This window comes from Centrocercus urophasianus, unplaced genomic scaffold (genome assembly GCF_019232065.1).
Source record: "Centrocercus urophasianus isolate 14NV4802_14NV808 unplaced genomic scaffold, USGS_Curo_1.0 seq_12, whole genome shotgun sequence".
NCBI classification, from domain to species: Eukaryota; Metazoa; Chordata; class Aves; order Galliformes; family Phasianidae; genus Centrocercus; species Centrocercus urophasianus.
Genome location: NW_024884364.1, coordinates 34,111,075 through 34,134,002, shown reverse-complemented (window position 1 = coordinate 34,134,002; position 22,928 = coordinate 34,111,075). Strand labels below are relative to the sequence as shown.

General features: G+C 40.9%; 1 long non-coding RNA gene across 2 annotated transcripts in view; it reads right to left on the bottom strand.

The window, feature by feature from the left end:
• The window catches only part of LOC122156142, a 79,515-nt gene that overhangs the window by 14,028 nt on the left and 42,559 nt on the right, over positions 1–22,928 (bottom strand). The window contains exon 2 of one of the 2 annotated variants that reach the window (XR_006167384.1): positions 6,352–6,479. The exons of the other annotated variant lie outside the window; for it this stretch is intronic. This is a non-coding gene — a long non-coding RNA (uncharacterized LOC122156142). The remainder of the gene's footprint in view (positions 1–6,351; positions 6,480–22,928) is intronic. 2 annotated transcript variants of the gene reach the window in all.

The following is a 22,928-nucleotide window of genomic DNA, read 5'->3' as shown; positions in this document are numbered from 1 at the left end:
TCAGCTAAATACCATAATTTTTCTTCTCAGGAATACTAGAGACTAGGGACATTGGCTGTACCATGCTACTAGTGTGAGGACAGGAAGATTTCCTGCTTTTTGGCTTTCCGTATGGCATAAAAACAAGCAGTTAGGACAGCCTCTAGTAGCAGGCTGGTGGGGACAGGGAAGTTGTGTGCATATTTAATCCATAGCCTTTTGGCAAATAATCAATGAACCCACTTTTCTTGAACAATTGCACTGCAAAGTGGAAGAGAAAAAGGGTACTCTAATAGTACTCTAATAGCCACTTATAGAGCCTCTTGTTTTCCTCATAAATGTCAACAATGTGGACAAACTCTCTGGGACTGGACCAAAATGGGAATAGTAACTGCCCCAAAGGCTCTGTTTGGTTAGTATATCACCTTTGCTCCCATTTATCAAGGAAGATGTAACAAATCCAGACTTTCAGTCCCAAAGAAGGCTAGAGAATCAGTTGCTGCAGGCTGTCTTGGAGCCAGTCAGCTCATGTAACTGGTAGAAAGACTGTGGCTATGGATCAGGAACAAGCACTGCTAAGGAAGAATGCTCCTGCCCAGGTCCCACGGTGGCATCAACTCCAGCTGTCCAAAGTTTGGGAAAACTCCCTGGGAAGAGACAAACAGCACTCTGCCCTTCAAAGTCTGCAGAAGACACAGAACCTGGCTCCAGCTGCCCTACATGTATTCCAAGAGAAAACTCCTGAAAATCCTTCATTACAGCAGGGTTGCCCTTTGGGGTAGAAATGTTTCTCCCCAGCACATCTGCATCACAGCAACAAGTACATGGAGATGAGCACATTGACTAAATAGGCTGAGATTGGCAAAGCTACCTTGAGTAAGAACTGGATTTCCATATCCTTCGGATACTTTGAGTCTCTGCCCTCATTATCAGAGCTGTACCCACAAAGACAATCTCTGCAAATGTAGCATTTTTCCAATTTGGGTTTCAGATTTGTTGTTTAAAATTATTTTTATGAAACCAGTGCTCTCTAATGCAATCTATCTGCTCATCTGCATCAGCAAATCATAGTTTATATGGTTAAAATCTGGTTGTATCAATCTTTGGTTTCTAAAATGTAAATTGCATGTTTATTCTAGAAATTGAGGGATCAACTACAGCTTATTTTGGGGTGGTTTGTTGTTTTTTTTTTTTCATTTTACACATTTCTTTCTCAAAGATGCATGCCACTATTTAAGAATGATGAAGTTAGAATAAACTATCAAAAGCAAAGAAACTGTAAGCTAAGATTGATGATATGTTCGTCACTCACGCTGTTATGCCTAATTATTGCAGGACTACCAACCAGTTTGTGATAATTACATATTAAAAATGGAGCTGCGTGGGGAAAGTAAATCATTGTTTTGGGTTCATATTACTTTCACTGAACTTTACTGGCATGCTTGATTCATATTTCCTTACAGTGTTTTGAGCTCATACATCCTGAAAACTCAAATACAAACCTTCCGATGGCACCAGGAGGCAAGGCCAGCTTTCCCTCCAGCCTATCTTCTAAAACACGGTGACAATCTTCTTCCACTTCTTACCACGAAAACAGAGTTATTGCTTCTTTTCATGAGCTACCACTGGCCAATCTAATGATTTCCAGAAGTGACACGAGTCTGTCTTGTTTCTGTTGTTAGACTGCATGTGAGAAGAGGACAGGGCTATGAAGGGCAAGTTGCATTACATCCAGCGACTGCAGGTTTCTATCAGCCTCTTTTATACTGTTACCTGCAGTTCAAAAGCAGACGTATCTTTCCAATCTTTTACTGGATATGAGTAGCAGTATATAGAGAGGATTTCAATCATTTTTACTCTCATTTCACATGTTTTGTCCAAAGCTCAATGTAGATGGTCAAAACACTTTGAGCCAGTGGTTTTCATTTGCTCAGTGTGCATGCGGTTCCAAGCACTACAGGGCCCCACCCTAGTAGAGGACATTAAGTACTTGTCTGATAAAAATGCTAAATAATTGATCACAAATCCCCAAACCATACAAAGCGATGTAATTTCTTCTCCCTGATTTTGTTACGCTATTATTTATATCAACATACAGTATTGATACAACAAATTTGTAATGAAGTCCCAGAGATGCTTTGATTTAATGTGGTTACAGGGACTATCATTGAAAGTGGCAACAGATAGCTCTAATGGATTTTCTACTACCTTGTTTTCATCATCTGTAATAGACTTTAATCTGCCCTGGTCGGAACTGTAGGATGCCCACGTGTTCTTTCTCCAGACTTTAACAGATCTATATTTTATGGTTCGACAGTAAAAAGTAATTGCAGGGTTTATAATGTCTGTGTACCACTTCAACCAAAAGCCATCTATTTAGAGGCTTCTGGAAAGTTGAGGTGCTTCAGCTGTAAATGCATGAGCTGAGACTGGCCCTAGTCACGCTGTGGGCTGCTTAGCAGCCTCTTTTTCTTGAGGGTATATTCCAGTGACCTAACTTGCATTTCCTTTTCCTTTTTAGTAACACCAAAATAGAAAAAAAATTTGGAAAAGCTGTGGTTTAAGCTAAAAGGATTTTGCTCCTTTTTAACTCCTTTTATTGATTCAGAAGAAGCCCAGAACCTTGGAGGCTAGCTCAGGAGATGCTGCCTGACTGCTGGAGCAGCCACTGAGAGCAGTGTGCAAGAACAGCTGCTCACCTCCTTCCCAAATCAAATCCTTCAGCTGCAGCTCACGGTTGACAAAAATCCAGAATCAGTCTTGACTCACAGGCTGACCTCAAATTAGCTTTCAAAAGCTTTCAGAAGCTGAGATTTTGACAATCTCCCTGTAGGTAAGCAGGAACTAAGACGATCAGATAAAAACAAAATCATATTTTCTGTGTGTGTGTTGAATGACGGAGTAATTATACCGACTACCTCAAATGTTAGTGCTCCGCCAGACATTCATTCCTTCACAACTCTCTGAAGATCTGCCTTCTGCCACCATGGTAACAGCCAGCCTAGCAGAGAGAATTTTTCTCAGGGAGCAGGAGGAGAAGGTAACAGGGGGACTGGGCTCTTCAAAGGCACACATGCCCTCTAAACACCTGTCTGCTGTTTCCACCTCTTAAGGCTAAGAACAACTCTATCTGAATGTTAGCAGTGTCTTTTTACTGCACGTTATAAATGCAGTAAACCCACTATTATCAGAATGGTTAATCTTGCTTGACACTCCAGGCAAAAAAATCCAATACACTGGATTCCACAGGCATGACAGTACTTTGTAATATTTTGTTATCTTTCTAAAATATAATTAATAAGGAGAGTAGGGAATGTAGGAGAATCAAACAGCATTAAGATAAGCAGAAAGGTATATAAGTGGAGTTAAGCCAAATAAGTCTCAGCCATTTCAAAGACAGCATCTGTTGGAAGGAAGGTCCCCAGCTGAGAGACTGACAAGATCCAGTTGCAGCTGGCAATGACCCAGATGTCATTTGCTTAAATTATCTGAGACATATTTTTTGTCCTAACATGAATTACACGGTCTTACTGATGAGTCTAATAATGAAGTGCTGTTGTTTATACAGTACAGTCCTTGACTGTGCTACATATTGAAAGCTGCTGAGGAGGAAGAAAGAATTGTTGGTTTAGATCCTTAGCATCTTTGGTATTCCCAAAAGGCATTCAACATGGAAACCTGTGCATGTATAAGCAGGGGAAAAGATATGCTTATGTCATAAGGGTAGACAGAATCCTTGTAGTACTCTTGCTTTTTACTTTTAAAATAGTAACCCAAAACTACAAACTTGCCTTGACCAGAACAATGAACTTTCAAACTCTAACTAGAAATCATGTGAATCAAACTGCTACCTCCAGATAAATTATTTATTGGCATGCAAATAATTCTCTTCCACGCAAAATACATACATTATCTTCTTGCGTCCTTTTTTTCCACGAGTTAAATACTCATTCTGACACTGCACAGCTGACTATACAAAATTTGTCACTAGCCTAGTTCAGCTCACTTCTTGGAAAATAAGCAGAAATTTTCAGCTTGGAGACATTACAAGGTCCAGTGGGGGTATACTCTCTGCTGCAACCTTCCTTTGGCCTGGAAATCACCAAGCTGATGTGGTTCAGAAGCTGCTCTCAGCAGAGCAGCCACCAGCTCGTATGTTGTTAAGTGACAGCACATTCTTATTCCTATTTTCCAAATGTACTGTATCACTAAAGGAAGAGCTGCTGAATTACATCTTTATTTTGCAGCATCGCTAGCTGAATGTACCATAGTGCAGCTCTATATTGTTTCAGATTGCTCATGAGGAATCAGTGTGCTGGTACGCACACCTGATATGAGACTTTGGGGGTTTAGCTGCTAAATATCACTAAGAAACATGTGAACTCATCTTGATGAGGAAGAATATTCTGCTTCTACAGTTTTGCAGCTGAAACACACAGGGAACAAAGCAAAATGCAGCTCCAGAAAGTAAACAGAAAATGTGAGTTCTTGTGAGCATTGCATTATATTTCATCTCATACATACAGTCAAGATAGGAAAAAAGCGATACCTTATCTATCAGGTCTTGTTTATTAGGTTATGCTGTAAATAGCAAAGGAATACTGATGGAAGTGTCTGAAACCAAAAAGGGGGCTGGAGGTGGAAAAGGAAATCGAAGAGAAGGCTGGTAGATCAGATGTCCCCAGGCAGCTGCATATGCCCCTGACCAAGCCATAGGGCTGTAGACACACAGCAGCAAAGTTCCCCAGGCACATCCAGCCTCCCTTCTATGGTATTCGGCCCCTTGCAGCAGAAGAAGTGGAAAAATAAGTGAGTTTGGCATTTTGTACTTGAGTGGAAACATCCAAAGAAGAGCTTCGCGCTTTTCTAAAAGACTCACAAACTTGTTTCTCTACCTTATAATGCTCTATTTAAAAGCACTGTTATTACCAAAGACTGTGACTTGCTTCCAGCAGATCCTACCACTGCAGTAGCCATGTACCAGTTATGGGAATTGGAGCACTCCTGGCCGAGCTCTTGCTTGCCTGTCTTGCACATGTAAGCAGATCTCTTAGCTTACGAGAAGCTACATAAGGAACTATGCAGAGAAGAATTTGGTCACATTGTGAATCAGATAAAAATATAATCCCTGGGGACAGATGCTCAGTTTGATACCTTGGCATGGCCTCATAGACTTGGAGTGAACAGAAGGGTCTGGCTGTATGAATATGTAAAGTGAATAAAAGGATTATTGTGAAGCAGAAGGCAATAACCACAGAGAAAAAAAAATGATGTTTATTGGGAAGCTCTTCCTGTTCTTAGACCAATATGAAAAGACATTATATTACACAGAGATGTAAAAGGGGTATGACTGAGTACTTGCTTTTGCTTACCAATCAAACCTCTAATTCATTATTTCTGTATTTCTCATAAAAGACTGATAATGGTATGCAATGCTTCACCCAATTTCAGGTGTCATTGACATTTGCAGCTCTTACAACTGTACTTCACGCAGAGCCCCCTGTCCAGATATTACCAGTAAGAAATGAGCTAAATTCACTTCTTCAGAAAGCAGGCTTTGCTAAGAGGTCATCAAGAGCTTACAGATGTCCTGCAGTGTTCAAAATACATGCTGCAATAGACCAGGTCATTCTCTGATACTCTTTCATTTCTTCTAGTCTCTCTGCCTGTTATTTTTGTAATTGCCATTTCACATCCCCTTCTCTTTCTGAGAACTACTCAGATTCTATGGTTTGGATTAAATGCATTTGAAGCCCAAGCTGTTGCCGGGCAGCCACTTCATGATAAAATTAGTCTTACAGCTCAGAAAAGACACTCCTACTCCTCTCTTGTAACCATGCTAGCTGCAGCTTTTCTTGCGTTGGCTCTTGAGCCTTCTGTGGCCTTGAGAAACATTGAAGACTCACTATACATGCAGAGGAAGCTACACGACTCACAGCTGGAGCACAGGTTCATGCATGCCACTGCAGAGGACCTCTGCTATTCCCTCAGCGAAAGCAAAAGGTTATTGAATTGTTTTTAAGCAAATAATGCAGTGTCTTTTGAGCCATTCAGCTCCTGAATGGGGGCAGTTACTGAAGCAGTACTCCCTCGTGCTGTGAGGCAAGACTAACTTATACCTACAAAGAACTAGTGAAAAGGGTTGAATTAGTCTTTCATGCTTGCTCAGATTCTGCCATGCTCCACCCAGAGACTTAAATCTGCCCATAATGAACAACCAATCCCTTCATGCATAGAGGTTTTCCATCTCTAAGTTATCATAGTGTCCTTGTCGATCCCTGCTTTTTATTTATCAATTTCCTCCCATTTCTTATCGTAAACTGCTTTATTTAAATGCCTCTCTGATGCCCACTTTGCCCAATTGCACCTTACCTGTTCCCCACCCTTTCTTTTCAATACAGATCTGGGGGATTGGCAGGGATTCAGGAGAGAGTGGTAGTTGGTGTTATCATCTCTTTATTTTTTTCCCACGGTCTCCATTCCTTCTCTTTCCTTTGGCTCTAAAAGAGATACACAATTTCTCAGGCCCAGTAAAATACCATTTTTGACCTATATATTTTCTGCACTATGTGATATTTATTTGCAAAGTATGCTTCCCATTTATCTTAAAACCGAATATTCAAATACTATTTGCTTTCCAAATCCTATATGTCCACAATTTACAGTGATCTCACAATGTAAATAGTAATGGCTACATAAAATTTAATTAGAGGAAGATAGTACCTCACATTGGGTATCTCAATATAGCATGGCTGAAATGGTAAGAAATAATTTTTTCTTAGTGCTGATTTGGGCAGTGAAACATTTTGCTGGAGTTAGGGAAAGGACATCATTGACAACAGGGACAACATAATCCTTTCCTGGTCATTTATCACCTATTTCTTCCACAGAAAAATGAACATTCCAGATATGAGTAGACCCAGTGACCATGGAAGCCAATGGATATCTGTCAGCTGACAGTAATGCTCAGACCCTTAATTACTTCCTTCTAAATAGCACGAAAGTAACAAATTCCAAAACCTACATAGCAGGACAGAGAACATTTGGTGAATGAGAGGATCTTTAAAAGAATTCTCACTATTTCTGTGATGCCTAACTGCTTATGCTCACATCAACCTGTTTTCTCCACAAAAAAATATAACTTCCCCTCAGCCCTGCTTCCTCTCTCATTGAAAATGGATCTTTCACAAAATTGCACAAAGCAGAATCACAGTTGCCTTTCAAAGCTCTCCTAAATTCAAATGCATTTTGCAGCCACAATGTCTACCAGACACATCATTGGATAGACACACCTGATGACCAAAAATCATCAGGTTTTCCCTAGAGGAAAATTTTGTCAACAGTGAGATGTGAACAGAACTCTCAAACAGTATATACTTAGTAAAACTTGGAAGACTGAAGAGAAGATTTGAATGAAGTCTGCCTGTAACCTTGCCATATTCCTAGAGACCCCTGTGTTCAAAGAACCCAAGGAGTGTTTCTAGTGCTTTCAAGACCTGCTGTTTGAAGATAGTCATCCAGGGAGCCAGGGAACCAAAGATCCTGAAGTTCTAGATCTAACTGAGCTCAAGATCTGCAGCAGAGAGTTTGGAAATTACTAAAACCTTTATTTTAATTGGGCTTCTTTGACTGATGGTGTGACTTCCCATAGGAACAGGGTTGGGTTCTGAAAGTCTTCTTGAGAGCAGTGGGTGTGTTGGATGGTCCAACTGGTCTGAGGCTTAGGACACTCCCTGTCCCATCACAAGGCAGCCCGCAGGAGTGTGCTGCCAGGGAAAGTCAGACCTGGGAGCACAAACACCCATCCACATCAACAAACATTTTCCTCAGCAGCAAAGATCACGAGAACCAGGATCAGATTTTCTAGTACCCTCGTTCAACCATTCTGAAACCATTTTTCCAATTGGTACATAGCTTCAAAACCTTTCCTTCTGTTTGACTCATAAATGCAATGTAAGGTTTGTGTTCTTGGCTTTTTCAAATAGCTTTTTGCAAACTATTTTATCCTGTGGTTTCAGCTGTGACAATTTCTCGCTAGACCAACTACTGATGGCTAAAATATTATTGTGTTTTTCTGCACTCATTTTGTTGTCTCTAGCTGGTATTTCTCATTGTACTGTTCAATTTGTAACAGGACTATTCCTTCAGCTTATTTGTGTACAGGGCTAGACACAATAGAGCCCTGTTTCATAATTGTGTTGAGGTAATGCCCAAGGCTCTCAGCAAGAAATAATAATAAATGACATGACACAACTGTGCTGAGTCACACCTTTTTAAAGCCCAGATCTTTTTGAGGGACACAAGAGCAGAGATAAAAACAGCCATGGGCAGCAAAGAGAACCTTCTGAAAACAGCTCCTGGTAACCATTCAAGTCAGTGGCCATAAAGAACAATAGAACAGCTGTTACATAAATGGAATGCTTATAACTACACACAGAAAACCTACAAATTTCAGCAACAAAACCATTAGCCTTTACTACACGAGTGGTACAGGACCTGCTGTTTCAGTAATGTTCTGCTGGGTCACATAAACCCTGTAGGGAAAACACAGCAAGGTCTGGCATCCATCCATTACTGAATCTGTTTAGGGGCAGCTGGGAAACTACCCTTTTCAGACCTCGAACTTGGAGATGCTCTAATGGTGTAGCCAGTGTCAGTATATGAGAACTGTTACATGACCAATGTGTTCACAGGCTTCAGTTTACAATGAATACCTTACATCGTCTTTCATTAATAATTAAAATAAAAGCTCTAATTTTTTACAGCTGTTTCAATCAGTTCTGCTCATAGACTATAGTCTCCTAAAATACCAGAATCACAGATTATCACCATTTCTGAATCATCTCTTTAGCTTGTGATCATAGTCAGTGCAATCCTTTTACTGGGAATTTCAAAACCATCACATACCTGTTTTCTACCTAGTGGCATCAGTAACCCACATTTCCATACAAGAGAGAGTAAAGTATATTCTGAAGGTGACATCGTGGAGACGAATCAGAACATATGTTAAAGATGGCACAAACCTGGAACTAGTGTTTTTTTTTCCTAGGGCTTTGCTTTTGGTTGTGTATTAGAGGGTTTTTTTTAGGGAGGTTGTTATTTTATTTTATTTTAACTGTACTAGGTGGTCCTCCTAATTTGTTATGATTTAAAACAAACAAACAAACAAAAAAAGCAACTTAGGAATAAAGGAATTCTATAAAGTCCTTCCACATTCTTAGTTTCCATGGTCTAATATTCCCCTTATAGCACTGCTCTGTTCTCTCTTGATGAGGTCAGGACTGAGGAAATCTATTAGAGGGTTGTTTCATTTCAAGGGCAAGGTAAGCTGAAGACCACTTATTTCCCAAGACAAGGTTTCTTCAGTTTGATGTGCTTGTAAGCAAGCCAGAAACTAATGAGATCACTGAGGAAACCAACTCTCCTTCATTATAGATCATCAATAATATTCTAGACAATGTTGAAAATAGTTCATATCATGCTGCCTCTCTAACTTGTATTGTAACCTTTTAGAGTAGTTACTGTGAACATTGTTTGTGACAATATCTTGAAAAAGCAATCAATGCTTGCCAAGGGTATATTTTCCTACTTGTTTATTCTATTATCCGTTCAGTGGCAACAGCAATCATTTCAGGTCTTTTATGCACTGATATGTTGCTAATGATGAATATAGCTAGGAAGGATCAAGACTGTTCCATGCTGAGTAATACAGAAGAAAATATGCCCAAATCACCACCACTGTAGCATCTGAAGAAATTTTGCATACAATGAAAAGTAAGAGGAAAGTGGACTTCTTCCCCTCTCATCCTACAAATAAAAACATTACCACAGATATTGAAAAGAAATGAACCATCTACCAAGTGGACCAAGCTTGTATGAAGGAAAAAAGAAAAACAAGCATTTTAATGATGTGGGGATTAGGGTTTTGTGGCAGCAAGAGAAACAATATTTGATTTTGTGGACCCGGCTATTGGTACTCCCTCCACCCATTTTTGCGTTGGTCTGTATTTTACGTTTGCCAAAAATTCCAATGTTGAAGATGTAAGATTTTGTTTTATGTCCGTATTTCATAAAGAAAGTAGAGAAAACCAATCTAGAAATCCATTGGTTGATGGTTAATGATCATTCTTGCTTTGAATTCCTTCTGTCTGCTTCTCCTGCACTTCTAAGAAACCATGAACTGTTTCATCCTCAGGAAATACAACAAACCTTAATTAGCAAAAATAGAAAATCTTATGGAGATTTGGGAAATGCTCTGAAAAATGCTGCCTATCTCCTGCGGCAAAATATTGCAGCAGGGACAGTTGCAATACTGGTGGAAACTACTGGCAGAGTGATACTGCAAAATACATGTGACTGTAGAACCAAATATGGCTGTTTCTCTGCCGGAAGGAGCTGAACACAAGAGCACACTGTGAAAAGCACAACAGTGCCACAACAGTGGCAATAGTGTGCAGCAGTAAGAACAAGGCTTGTGTAGAAAAAGGAAAGTGAATGAATGTATCATCTAAAATAATGGAGCTAAGTTAAATATATATTAACTTTTGTGGAGTTACTGCTTGATGATATTGAAGAGCAATTTTTCTTTTGTCGAAAACAGGTACAACATTTTTTTGAGAGTCCTCCACATAGAGGCCAAATTTCTTTTAAGAACTTCAAAAGAAAAAACATCCATACAGAGAACAATGGAAGATGCTGGACTGAGTAGACTAGCTTTATCCAGTAGCTGAGGACAAAGAAAGGACTAAGACAGACAGACAACAATCACTTAAGCTGGAATTAGCCAAGGCCCAGCAATAATACTCAGCTGTTGGGTGGATATGTATACCCTTACAAAAGGTCAGCTAATCACACCATGATTCACCTAGATAGTTTACTTGTTGTAAACAAACACTTGCCTTTTTGAACTGAGTTAAATCAAGCTGGTTAAGAGTGGTGCTCTCCAGGGGTCAGTATTGGAACCGGCCCTGCTAATATCTTTATTGATGAGCTGGATGAGAGGATTGAGAACACCTCTCAGTAAATTTGCAAATGACACCAAGCTGGGAGGAAGTGTTGATCTGCTCTATAGTGGTTCTTACAGAGGGAAGGGTAGACTGGATCGATGGTCTGAGGACAATTCAGTGAGGTTCAACATCACTAAGTGCCAGGTCCTGCACTTCATTAATGACAACCCCACAAAATACTACAGTTTGGGGCGGAGTGGCTGGAAGGCTGTGCGGAAGAAAAGGGATCTGGGTGTGCTGGCTGTTTCTAGAGAAGGGCAGTGAAGCTGTGAAGAGTCTGGAGCACAGGTCTTATGGGAAGTGGCTGAGGGAACTGGGACTGCTCAGTCTGGAGGAGGCTCAAGGGAGACCTTACCACTCTATAGCCACCTGAAAGGAGGCTGTGGCAAGGTGAGAATCAGCTTCTTCTGCCAGGTAGCAGTGATAGGATGAGAAGCAATGGCCTGTTGTGCGAGGTTCAGGTTGCATATTAGGAAAAGTCTCTTCTCCAGAAGAGTGGTAGGGCCTTGGAATGGATCACGCAGGGAGGCTGTGGAAAAAGAACACCCTTTTCAAGAACCATGTAGATGTGGTACTAATGGACATGGTTAGTGTGCATGGTGGGGATGGACTGGTAGTTAGACAAGATGGTCCTCATAGTCTTTTCAGACTTTAATGATTCCACAGTTCTGTAACTTGATTTCTTGGCCCCAGATTTCCTATGTCAGCAGTTCAGCCCTACAAGTGGAAGCAGCACTGATAGAGCTAACACGAATAAGTCCCATCAGATGGTGACACATTCACTCACTGGGAACAGGACATCTCCACTGTAATTGCCACATCCCTCAGCATTAACACCCAGCCAGCCAGATGGAGCTGCATATATATTTGAGAAATATCATTTCCACCCTGCCTTTTCCCTTGCTTAACATGAAAAAGAAACATGAGGATCGAGAAGCATGCCTCTGGTTCAGGTCAACTTCGGGCCATCTCAGGCCAAAGGCAAAGCCATCAGGCAGCAGGGAGCTCCCTTCCCTCCCCTTGTACTCCCATGGTGTTCATGCATGGGCACCACGTTCCTTCTTAATCTCCATGTCAATCTACCCCACAAAACAGGGCACAAATCCTCTCTCTCAGGCTCCTTGAGGCAGGTGCAGTCAAGGCTCTCAGTAGAAGACAAATCCAAACTGTTGCTCAGAACCATTTCATTCTTTCAGCCAGTGCAATCTGAGCCATGCTAATTTTGTCTGTGCGATTTCCTCCAGCTTATCATCTCATCTTTAACCCACAGTCAAATTGAACAGCAAGAGTTACAAGCCAGGGAACGAAAAGCTTTTATTTTGCCTGTGCACCCTTCCTTCTTCCCACCTTCCAGCTCCATCTCTCCCCAGAATCAATCCAAAGTTACGGAAGTAGAATAACAAGTTAAAGAGTAACAAATAGGGAGTATGGAAAAAGCCCGTCATAAAATGTGGTTACTCATACCAGCATGAGGAAGCAGTGTGATTATACACACTTAACACTGAAAGATAGAAACAATAGGATTACTCACACAATCTCAAACTCTAATGAGGCACATCAGTTACACTCCCATAGCAACCTGGAGAAAGAACAAGAATCAAATCTGCTATCCTAATAAGGACTTGGCAAAAGGGCTGCAGTTGACATGTCCTACTTACTTATCACATACCACAAGGCTGCTAGGGAGTACGGGGTTGGGTTTCTATATATGCTCTCCAACCCAATGGAGAGGGGAAGTGAAAATACATGTGGTGATTCTTCTAGCCACCTTCAGCTCCAGTATCATCCTTAACACAACCAGTACAAAAATGTGGGTATAAAGTCAACAGAGGAAGCTCATAGGTGGTTATACTCAATCTTTGAAAACCACTTCTCGTATATTATTTCAAATTACTGGTGACACACCACCAACAAGCCATTCAAATAAAGACAGAAAACAGGATCAGTCTCCCTAAATGCACTTCTTTAAGTGGACCTCTTAAAAAGTGCAAGTGCTGAATCGACTTCAGGTCTTTGTGACTGTGAAGGCAGTATCTGTAAATGGTACAAATGAAAGGAACCATGCTGTCTGAAATTACACATCTGCAAAATTTTGTAAGATCTATTTTTGTAAATAGATTTTGTACTACATGGTAGATTTCCCTCCTGGATGGACTTTCTTGTGTGACATTGAGAAAGCAGCTGGGAACTTCCCAGACACAATATCTTTCAGTTACAGAGATTCCAGACAGATGAAGTGTCTTCTCCACACAGGCAGGAAGGAACCCTAGCCAGCTTCACTGCAGATGGACCAGCAATGCATCAATACAGGTTAGGGGCTGACCTGCTGGAGAGGAGCTCTGTGGACAAGGACCTGGATATCTGGGTGGGCAATAGGCTGGCCATGAGCCAGCAGTGTGTCTTTGTGGACAAGAAGGCCAGTGATATCTTGGAGTGCATTAAAAAAAGATTGGCCAGCAGGTCAATGAAAGTTATCATCCCCCTCTACTCTGTCCTGGGGAGGCCACATTTAGGCTACTGTGTCCAGATCTAGGCTCCTCAGTTCAAAAAAATAAGGGTCTTCTAGAAGGAGTCCAGTAGAGGGCCACAAACATGATAAAAGGGCCTGGAGCACTTCATGTATGAAGAAAGACTGAGTAATCTGGGTCTTTTCAGCCTGGAGAAAAGAAGACTAAAGGGGGATCTGATCAATGCTCTTAAATATCTAAAGGGAGGTGGGAGGTAAATGGGACCAGGCTCTTCTAGGTGATAGGATAAGGAGTAATAGCCTAAAATTTGAACATAGGAAGTCCCATACTAACATGCAGAACAACTTCTTTACAGTAAGGATGACAGAGCACTGGTAAACCCTGCGCAGGGTAGTAGTGGAGTCTTCTTCTATGGAGATATTCAATACCTGTCTAGATGCCTACCTGTGTGACCTATTCCAGGGAACCTGCTTTAGCAGGGGGTTGGAGGTCCGTGCAGGTCCCCTCCAACTCCTGTGATTCTGTGATTCTGTGTAACACAAAAAGGATTTCTCCTAGTTTTCTCAAGATCTGAGCTTCTTTCGCAACAATTTATACGCTTCTGTTTGAGCCTTCAGGTGAGCAACCACAGCACTGAATACCTGCTCAAACTCTCCCTCTCCAGGGCAAGAAATTAAGCACATTCTTAAAAGCTTTCCAAAGTAGAGGCGATTTCTCACCGGAGGTACACCTCATGGGAAACTCCAAGATTTCAAAATCTGTTGTCATTGATTTTGTGTGAGACTGAAATACATGAAAACCAACAGTTTACTTCAGTCTTACAAAAACGCTTCTCTGCAACTCCTCATCACAGAATCACAGAATCACAGAATTGTAGGTGTTGGAAGGGACCACCAAGGGAAGAGATCATCGAGTCCAACCCCCCTGCCAAAGCAGGTTCCCTACACCAGGTCACACAGGTAGGCATCCAGGAAGGTCTTGAATATAAATAAAGGTCTCCAGAGAAGGAGACTCCATGACCTCCCTGGGCAGCCTGTTCCAGTGCTCCGTCACCCTCACTGTAAAGAAGTTCTTGCGCACATTTGTGCAGAACTTCCTATGTTGCAGTTTCCGGACATTTCCCCTTGTCCTGTCTCCACTCACCACTGAAAAGAGTCCATCCTTGCCATTCTGCCCCCAACACCTTGGATACTTGTAGACCTGGATCAGGTCCCCTCTCAGTCTTCTTTTCTCAAGGCTGAACAGACCCAGCTCACTCAGCCTTTCCTCATAGGAGAGATGCTCCAGGCCCTTCACCATCTTTGCGGCCCTCCGCTGGACTCTTTCCAAGAGATCCCTGTCTTTTTTGTACTGGGGAGCCCAGAACTGGACGCAGTACTCCAGATGAGGCCTCACCAGGGCAGAGTAGAGGGGGAGGATCACCTCCCTCGACCTGCTGGCCACGCTCTTTTTAATGCACCCCAGGATGCCATTGGCCCTCTTGGCCACAAGGGCACACTGCTGGCTCATGGCCAACCTGTCATCCACCAGGACACCCAGGCCCCTCTCTGCAGAGCTCCTCTCCAGCAGCTCATCCCCCAACCTGTGCTGGTGCATGCAATTATTCCTCCCCAGATGCAAGACTCTACACTTGCTTTTGTTAAACGTCATCCGTTTTTTTTCTGCCCAGCTCTCCAGCCTGTCCAGGTCTCGCTGAATGGCAGCACAGCCTTCAGGTGTGTCAGCCAATCCTCCCAACTTCGTATCATCAGCAAACTTGCTGAGGGTGGCCACTATCCCCTCATCAAGGTCATTGATGAAGATGTTGAACAAGACCGGACCCAGCACAGACCCCTGAGGAACACCGCTAGTTACAGGCCTCCAACCGGACTCTGCACCCCCCAACAACGACTCTCTGTGCTCTGCCAGTCAGCCAGTTCTCAACCCACCTCACTGTCCACTCATCTATCCCACACTTCCTCAGCTTTGTTATAAGGATGTCGTGGGAGACAGTATCAAATACCTTGCTGAAATCAAGGTAGACTATCTCCACAGCTCTCCCCCCATCCACCCAGCCAGAGACAACATCATAGAAGGCTACCAGGTTGGTCAAGCACGACCTCCCCTGGTGAACCCGTGCTGACTACTCTTGGTAACCTCCTTTTCTTCCAGTTGTCTGGAGATGACATCCAGCACAAGCTGTTCCATCACCTTTCCAGGGACAGAGGTGAGGCTGACTGGCCTATAACTGCCTGGATCTTCCTTCTTGCCCTTTTTGAAGACCGGAGTGACATTGGCTATCCTCCAGTCCTCAGGCACCTCCCCCGTCCTCCAAGACCTCTCAAAGATGACAGAAAGCGGTTCAGCAATCACCTCTGCCAGCTCCCTCAGCTCCCATGGATGCATCCCATGGGGTCCCATGGATTTGTGAATATTGGTGTTGCCTAGACACTCTCAGACCACCTCTTCCCTGACAGAAGGGAGGTCTTCCATTCCCCAGACCCTCTCACTAACCTCCAGGGTCTCGGATTCCCGAGGGGGAGCTTTTTCACTGAAGACAGAAGCAAAGAAGGCATTCAGTATCTCCGCCTTCTCAGCATCCCCCATTACCAGAACAGCCCTGTCACTTAGCAGGGGAGCCACATTCTCCCTAGTCTTCCTTCTACTGTTAATGTACTTAAAAAAGCCTTTTTTATTATCCTTTATCCCCTTTGCCAGATTTAATTCCAGGCGGGCTTCAGCCTTCCTCGTCGCGTCCCTGCAGGCCCATCATTTTAACATGTATGTGCTATTGTAAAAAATATATGAGGATAAACCTAAAATATAAACATTGAAATAAAACACACAAGGTGAACACAATTCATCTGAGTTATAATACTCGTATATATATACATTGTAATATTACGTATTATATAATGATAAGCATTGTTAAATATTTCATGGAATATTGTTGAACTTTTGTTCTGGCAAAATTATCAATTTGTGTTGAATCATATCATTCTAATTATATGTTCATTCAGTTCAAGACTTTTTGTGATCTTCACATCCACTCCTTCTCAGCTGAAAAGCTTTCCTAATGCTTTCTGTGGCACCATGATAACTTATTTGTAGCATTTCTATTTAAGATTTCCTTCCCTTATATTAAAATCACATCGATTTTTTTTTTTTTTTTTTGCTCCTTGCCATTCGAGCACCAACATCATCAACGCAAAGCTGTTTTTTATCTCCTTGAAACACTTCAGTATGAATAATTTCAAGGAAATTATGCATAAGATGCCTCAATTTGTGCCCCCATCACTGCTTGAACTCTCCAAATGTATAACTTGTGCACAGAGATTGACCCAAACTTTTTGCAGACCGTTGGTGTTTCTGGTTATTCTCATCCCTGATGTTACAATACACCCTGAAAAGCAGTGTTTAATTGATCAAACAAGAAAAACAAATGTTTCCCCAAGGCAAAAATTCCATGAGATTTTGGATGTTTTCTATGAAGTTAACAAGCACTTCTGTCAGTACTTGGAAGTCTGACACTGTTTTTTGAATGGACTGAAGTATAGAAGAGAAAGCTTGAACAGGAATTTACAACAATTTCAACATGCTTAAGGTCAATTCAGACTAAAATATTACTTGTTTTATAACATTATTCATAAGAAATGAAGTTTGTAAAACAGATTTTATTCTCAAAATACAATAAATCCTGCTATAGAAATAGTGCTAGGAAAACAGAATGAGAACATTGTTATAACCCGAACTTAGAGAAAAGAGTGGCCATGCTATTGTAACCTTATTTTTAATGCATTTACTATTAATGTTCCTACAACCAAACTCCATACATGTGGAAACATTAAGTGCAGCTTATGGACCTTTAGGGGCACAATGCAGCTGCAGGGCTATAATCCACAGGTGATCCAAGCACAGGAAAGGAAAAGGGCTCTTTTTGTAATGCCAACATCAATTAATGGCTTCATGCTGATACAGTATAGGGGAATATAAGACTATTGAGAATAAGACTAATACTTGTTTTTTCCCTGATCAAATGAAAAACATGAAACCTGAAAAATAAAATCAGAACAGCAACAGCAATAAAAAACCTTTTCAACTTTCCAAGGTTTTGCAATGGCAAAACCACTGGCAAGCTGGAACTCAGATCTCAAAATCATTGAACTCTTGAGTGTATCTTAGCACTGTCCTCAAGATAAATGAATTAAAGACATTCCAGTGTCTCAGGCATGAATTTCCCAGATTTCTCCTTGCTATTCTCCCTTAGGGGGAGAGCATTCCAGGAAGAATGTTGTTCTTTACACAGAAACATGAAACACTAAACTTGGAGGGAAGAGACACCTGACTGGTACAGGTTTTGGTTACTCAAGAGCTGATGTTTTTCCCATTATATCTGAGATGCATAAGTGCTCTGGCATGCACTACTATCTGAAAGCTATATGCTTAATACACACGGTCAAAACAAAAGATTTGAGATTTCATGAAGTTATTAAAAAAAAAAACAACACCAAGAATTTAGTTTCAAACTCAGCAGTTTAAGTGGAAATTCAGATCACATTCAGAAAACAAATAAGAAATAGTAATCCTTGTTGCCTGGTCCGCATGATATCAGATGGAGTTAATCCTAACAAACTAAGTTATATCGAACCCCTATTTCCCTAGGGTAATCCAAGCCTGTTGAGAACAGCCTCAAGGTAACAAACTCCAGTACAATCAAAGCACAAGTCTTTCAGCCCTTGCCTGTATGTAGTATTTGTGTAAATTGCAGGCTAAGAAAATCACTTTACTTCTTGATCTGCAGATGAATATCTGCTGGAAAATCTGATAAACGTGATGAATTTTCATTCTGGAGATACTACTGAGAGTATTTCCTTAGAAGATGATCAACTTAATCAAGATTCCCTTAGAATGCCTGGGCTTAAATCTACAGACATAAAAACTACATTAACTTACCTGAATACACTGTGAATTTCCCAAATACACCTAAGTAACCTAGTTTTTTCAATACTGACCATTTTTGACAGAAACCTAGAAAATCTGCTCCTCTGGGTTTTGGTTTTCAACAAAAATAAAATTTTAGGTGAATTTTTGCCCTCAACATTATTCATATGTGGTAGAGTCTGTGCTTTTACAGGAATTCACTTCCAAGGAATAAATGCTGTTCAGAAATCTGAACAGCATTTAGCAGAAGACAGTCTACTCACATTAAAGCCCAGAAGATATTCATTCATAACCCCTAACCTATGAACTCATCATTAACACTCCAAATACACAAAAAAGCAACTCTGAATGGTTGTTTCCTACTATTAGCCACCAAACTAAAAATTAATAACAGTACCAAATCTTTTTCTGATTTTCCATGAATGAGTGGTATACCTAGAAAAGATGTCGTCGTTTAATTTTAAGTAAGGCTAATAATAGAATCACAGGATCATATTATTACTACAAGTATTCAAAAGTGAAAAGTGTTTTATAAGCATTCACAGAACTCTTAAAGTTTTATAATTTTAGTTCAAATGATTGTGTATCAGAAAAGTTAAAGCCAAAAGTGTTTTGCTCAGAATTTTCTTGTTTTAAAAGTATGAGACAATATGAATGAAGACAATTCCATGCAATCTACATGAACAATTACTTAATTTGAACCAGCACAAGTAGGAAAACAAAGGAAAAATAGAAAACAGAAAGTAAAAGCTAATAATTTTAAATGAATATAATAATGACAGAATAATTAACTCAAATTAATACCTACAATGCCAGTAACAAGAGACTCTTCTGTTCTCTGTGTAATAGATTGTAAATTCTAGTTTTTCTCAGTAATGGGCTTATTTCACGTAATTTGGAGTGTTTAAAATATGAGTATTCTTGGCTTCACGGTTTTTTCATATGGAAACAAAAAAGATTTGCAAAATTCACATTCTGATCCAAACTTGAATTCAGATCACAGCCTACAGGGTCTGTACGTATTCAGATTTACAGTTCAGCTTTTTGGCTGCAATGTATATGCAATCAGAAAATAAGTAAGTAAAAAGATGTTCTCTAAACTAGCTGCATGAGGTTTCCCAACACGGTTTTCTGGCTTTTAAAGGTAAATCTACTTCATCAATATAGCAAATCTCTTTGAAAGTGTTTTGAAAGAAAAAAATGAGTGTTGCTGTATCATGGGCAGGATGTTGAACAAAGATATTTTAGTGGTGGCAGTGGTAAACATCTCTCACCAGATCTATTTAGTAGGTATGCTTAGATAGCAATAAAAATGAAGGATGGATGATTATTGATTATGGGACAAAGCCCAGACTGGTGTCTGAATCGTTCAGTAATCTGAACTATGTAGACTATTGGACGCTCATCTGTGGTACACAGTACAGGCTATGAGTGTAATGGAAGAAGTTATTACAAACAATGTCTCTTCTGCTTTATCTCAGCTGAACAAATGCAGCCACTATAGTAAATCAGTATTAGGCCCGAACTGAAACTGCTGCTACAATCAGCAACAGTAAGTACTGCAAATTAATTGAGATATCTTTTGAAAGAGTTTTTAGTTTGCCCAGTTTCAGCTGATTTAGCACTGTCGATTAAATTTGGCACAGAAAAAATTTTTTACATTCACTGTCATACCTTATTTTAGTAGAAAACATTTATCATTGAATCTACCTTCCATTCTTTCCCAAATGTTCCCTGTATTGTTTTCCTTTGCATCAAGGAAGATTGTACTTTTGCTGTCATCAGAATCAATTCACTACATGTATTTGAGAAGCGCCTTAGTTTTGCAATGACATTCACTGTGCAAATTGATTCCGAGGTGTCTATTTGTTTACATAACTAAAAACTGCCTGTACCAGTTGACACAAAGGATTTCTTTTTCCAAGATTTTTCTTGGATTTTTGCCCAAATTCTGACCACGATCTCCTCTATAGATTTGCAATTCCACTCACACTACAGGAGATGCATAAAGAGAAACAAATACTCCTCCAGCTTTGTAGAAACCTTACTGCATCTTTTAAATAACACCTATTTGTATACTGTACACTGGTCAAAGTGTAGCCCACAAAAATTATCATGAATGCAAGAACAGTCTTGGTGTTACATCTCTGAACCCTGAAGTGTCTGGAAAAATCCCTCTTTATCTCTCACATTTTTACCTGAACATTAGATACATAGAGGAGCTTTCAAAGGCTCAGCAAAATAACTTGTTTATCAATAATGCAGACTTCTTAGGCTCATGGAGAAAGAGGTATTTAGTTAACTACAGCATTATGAATAAACATTCAAAAGATGAAAGCGTAAATGCAGTCCCCATGTAATAGTGCTACTGGCTTAAGACTGGATATTCATCCAAAGCATTTTACTTGCTAAGGGACAAAATCTTTGGGAAACAATGTTAAAAACACCCTTCAGTTTCATCCAGCAGCAACACAGAGATAAATAATGTGTCTCTGAGTCATAAAACATGAAGCCGAACACCATAGCTGGCTGCAGGTTCCTTCCTCCACTCATGCTTTAATTGTGCAATCGATAATAAAGCATTTACATCAATAATTTCCAAGTTGTTAGCTCCAAGTCAACGCTAAGGGAGGAAGCTTTGCCAGCTCTGCAGTGCTGGGGCTGTGTTTTCATAATGGCTGTGTTATGCCTTGAGTGCATCAATCTATAGATCAGCACATCTGAAGAGAAAATCCACAGGTTTTTCCCATGAAACTATATTTTGTTCCAACTCCTTTGGATACAGTCTGCTTTCTCTTGAACTTGCTCAAGGAAAAAAATCTTGAAACATCAGAAAACTACTTTATAAATAATTCAGACAGATCAGGGGTCTCAGAGTTTTTCCAGCAAAGCTCTCTTGCTTTTCCCTTTCCTAAAACTGTTTCCAAATACTAAGCATTGAAATAGTTCACAAATATATGCCATTGTGAGGGAGTGAAGGTGAGTCTGTATAAAGAGAGCCAGGTGAGGAGAGAGTAAAGCAAAGGACCAGGAGATTGGTCCCTTCATCAGCAGCATCCCTTGGCTAGCTGCAGAAAGCCTTCACACCAGCCCTAAGCAGAGAGAAGAGCTCTTCTAGTAAGTACAACGTGATTCAGACAGCTGCTGCTGCTGCTGCTGCTGCTGCTGCTGCTTGAAATCGTTTTGTTTACAGCAACGGGAAGGGAATTGCTAGAGCAATTAAAATAATTTGTTGTTTCATAATACAAGCCATACCAAGAATGACTGTTAGCTGCATTTCAGTCTCAGGTACTTGAAAACAAACAAACAATCAGAAAAAGTAGCTTCCAATTTCGCAGAGGATTTTTAGTAAAAAAAAAAACCAAACAAACCAACAAACATTTAATGCTCTTAAATCTCAGGTGTGCCTGTGCCTGGCAGACACCTGGTTCTCATTCTTGTTAGGGAGGAGCAGCCCTTTGCCGGGCCAAGTGGCGGCTGCAGGTGGACCCGTACCGCCCACCTGAGGTTTCACTCCTTGGTGAAGGCTGTGAAGCCACAGGGAGCACACGTATACTTAAAGAATAAGAGAAGAGGTGAAATATAAACCTGTCACCCACTCATCCTTACCAAGACAGCTTCTTGGCAGTGTGCTTTCAGATCTGTGGTGGGACACACAAGAGACACAATTCAGCAGTCTGACATCCATTTAATGGTTTCTCCACAGGCTTCACGAGTAAACACTGGATTTGCAACAGTGATGTCTCAGTTAAGGCTCGACTGGACCAGCAAGGGGATTTGTTTTACTGAGTTTTTTGAATTTTCTGACTGTATGTCTGCTGGCTTTGTATGGCAGAATTGGAGCCCTAATAGATTGCACCTGATGGTGAAAGATGTACCTGTCAAAACCAGAAATAACACCATGACATCGATATGACCCATCACAGCCAATGTTTCTCAAGATCCAAGTGTTTATAAGGAACTTTCCAAGCAATTTGTAGGGAAGATATAATGATCTTTCTCTCACACACACATATCTACAGTTCCACTGAGAAATTCCAAAGAGTTGCATTAAATAATGTATGAGACGCTCATGGACATTTTGCAGCAGGAAAAAGTGAAATCTACAGAATTAAATATTTCACCATGAGTTGTTGGTTCAGTCCTTTTGTTTGCTATCTGTTTAGAGAAGTAAATTAATCTTCCAAAGGACCCTCTCACATGCTCAGGGCCGTGCCCACAGCCCTGTGGTGCAGCCCCTTTCCCTGACCCCCAGCTGCCCTCCCCTGACGCAGCTCCATGCCGTTCCCTCGGGCCCTGTCGCTGTCACACAGAGCAGAGCTCAGCGCTGCCCCTCCGCTCCCTGTGAGGAGCTGCAGCCGCCATCAGGCCTCCCCTCAGGTGCAGAATTTGGTACTCGCTCTTAAAAACTTCATGTGGCTGGTGATGACCCAGCCCCCTGACTTATCAAGATCTCTCTGCAGAGCCTCTCTACCCTCGCAGGAGTTGAGACACCTTTGATCCTCTGAAGGCTCAACAGGGATTCAAATCTCCTATTAATATAGTGTACCAATAA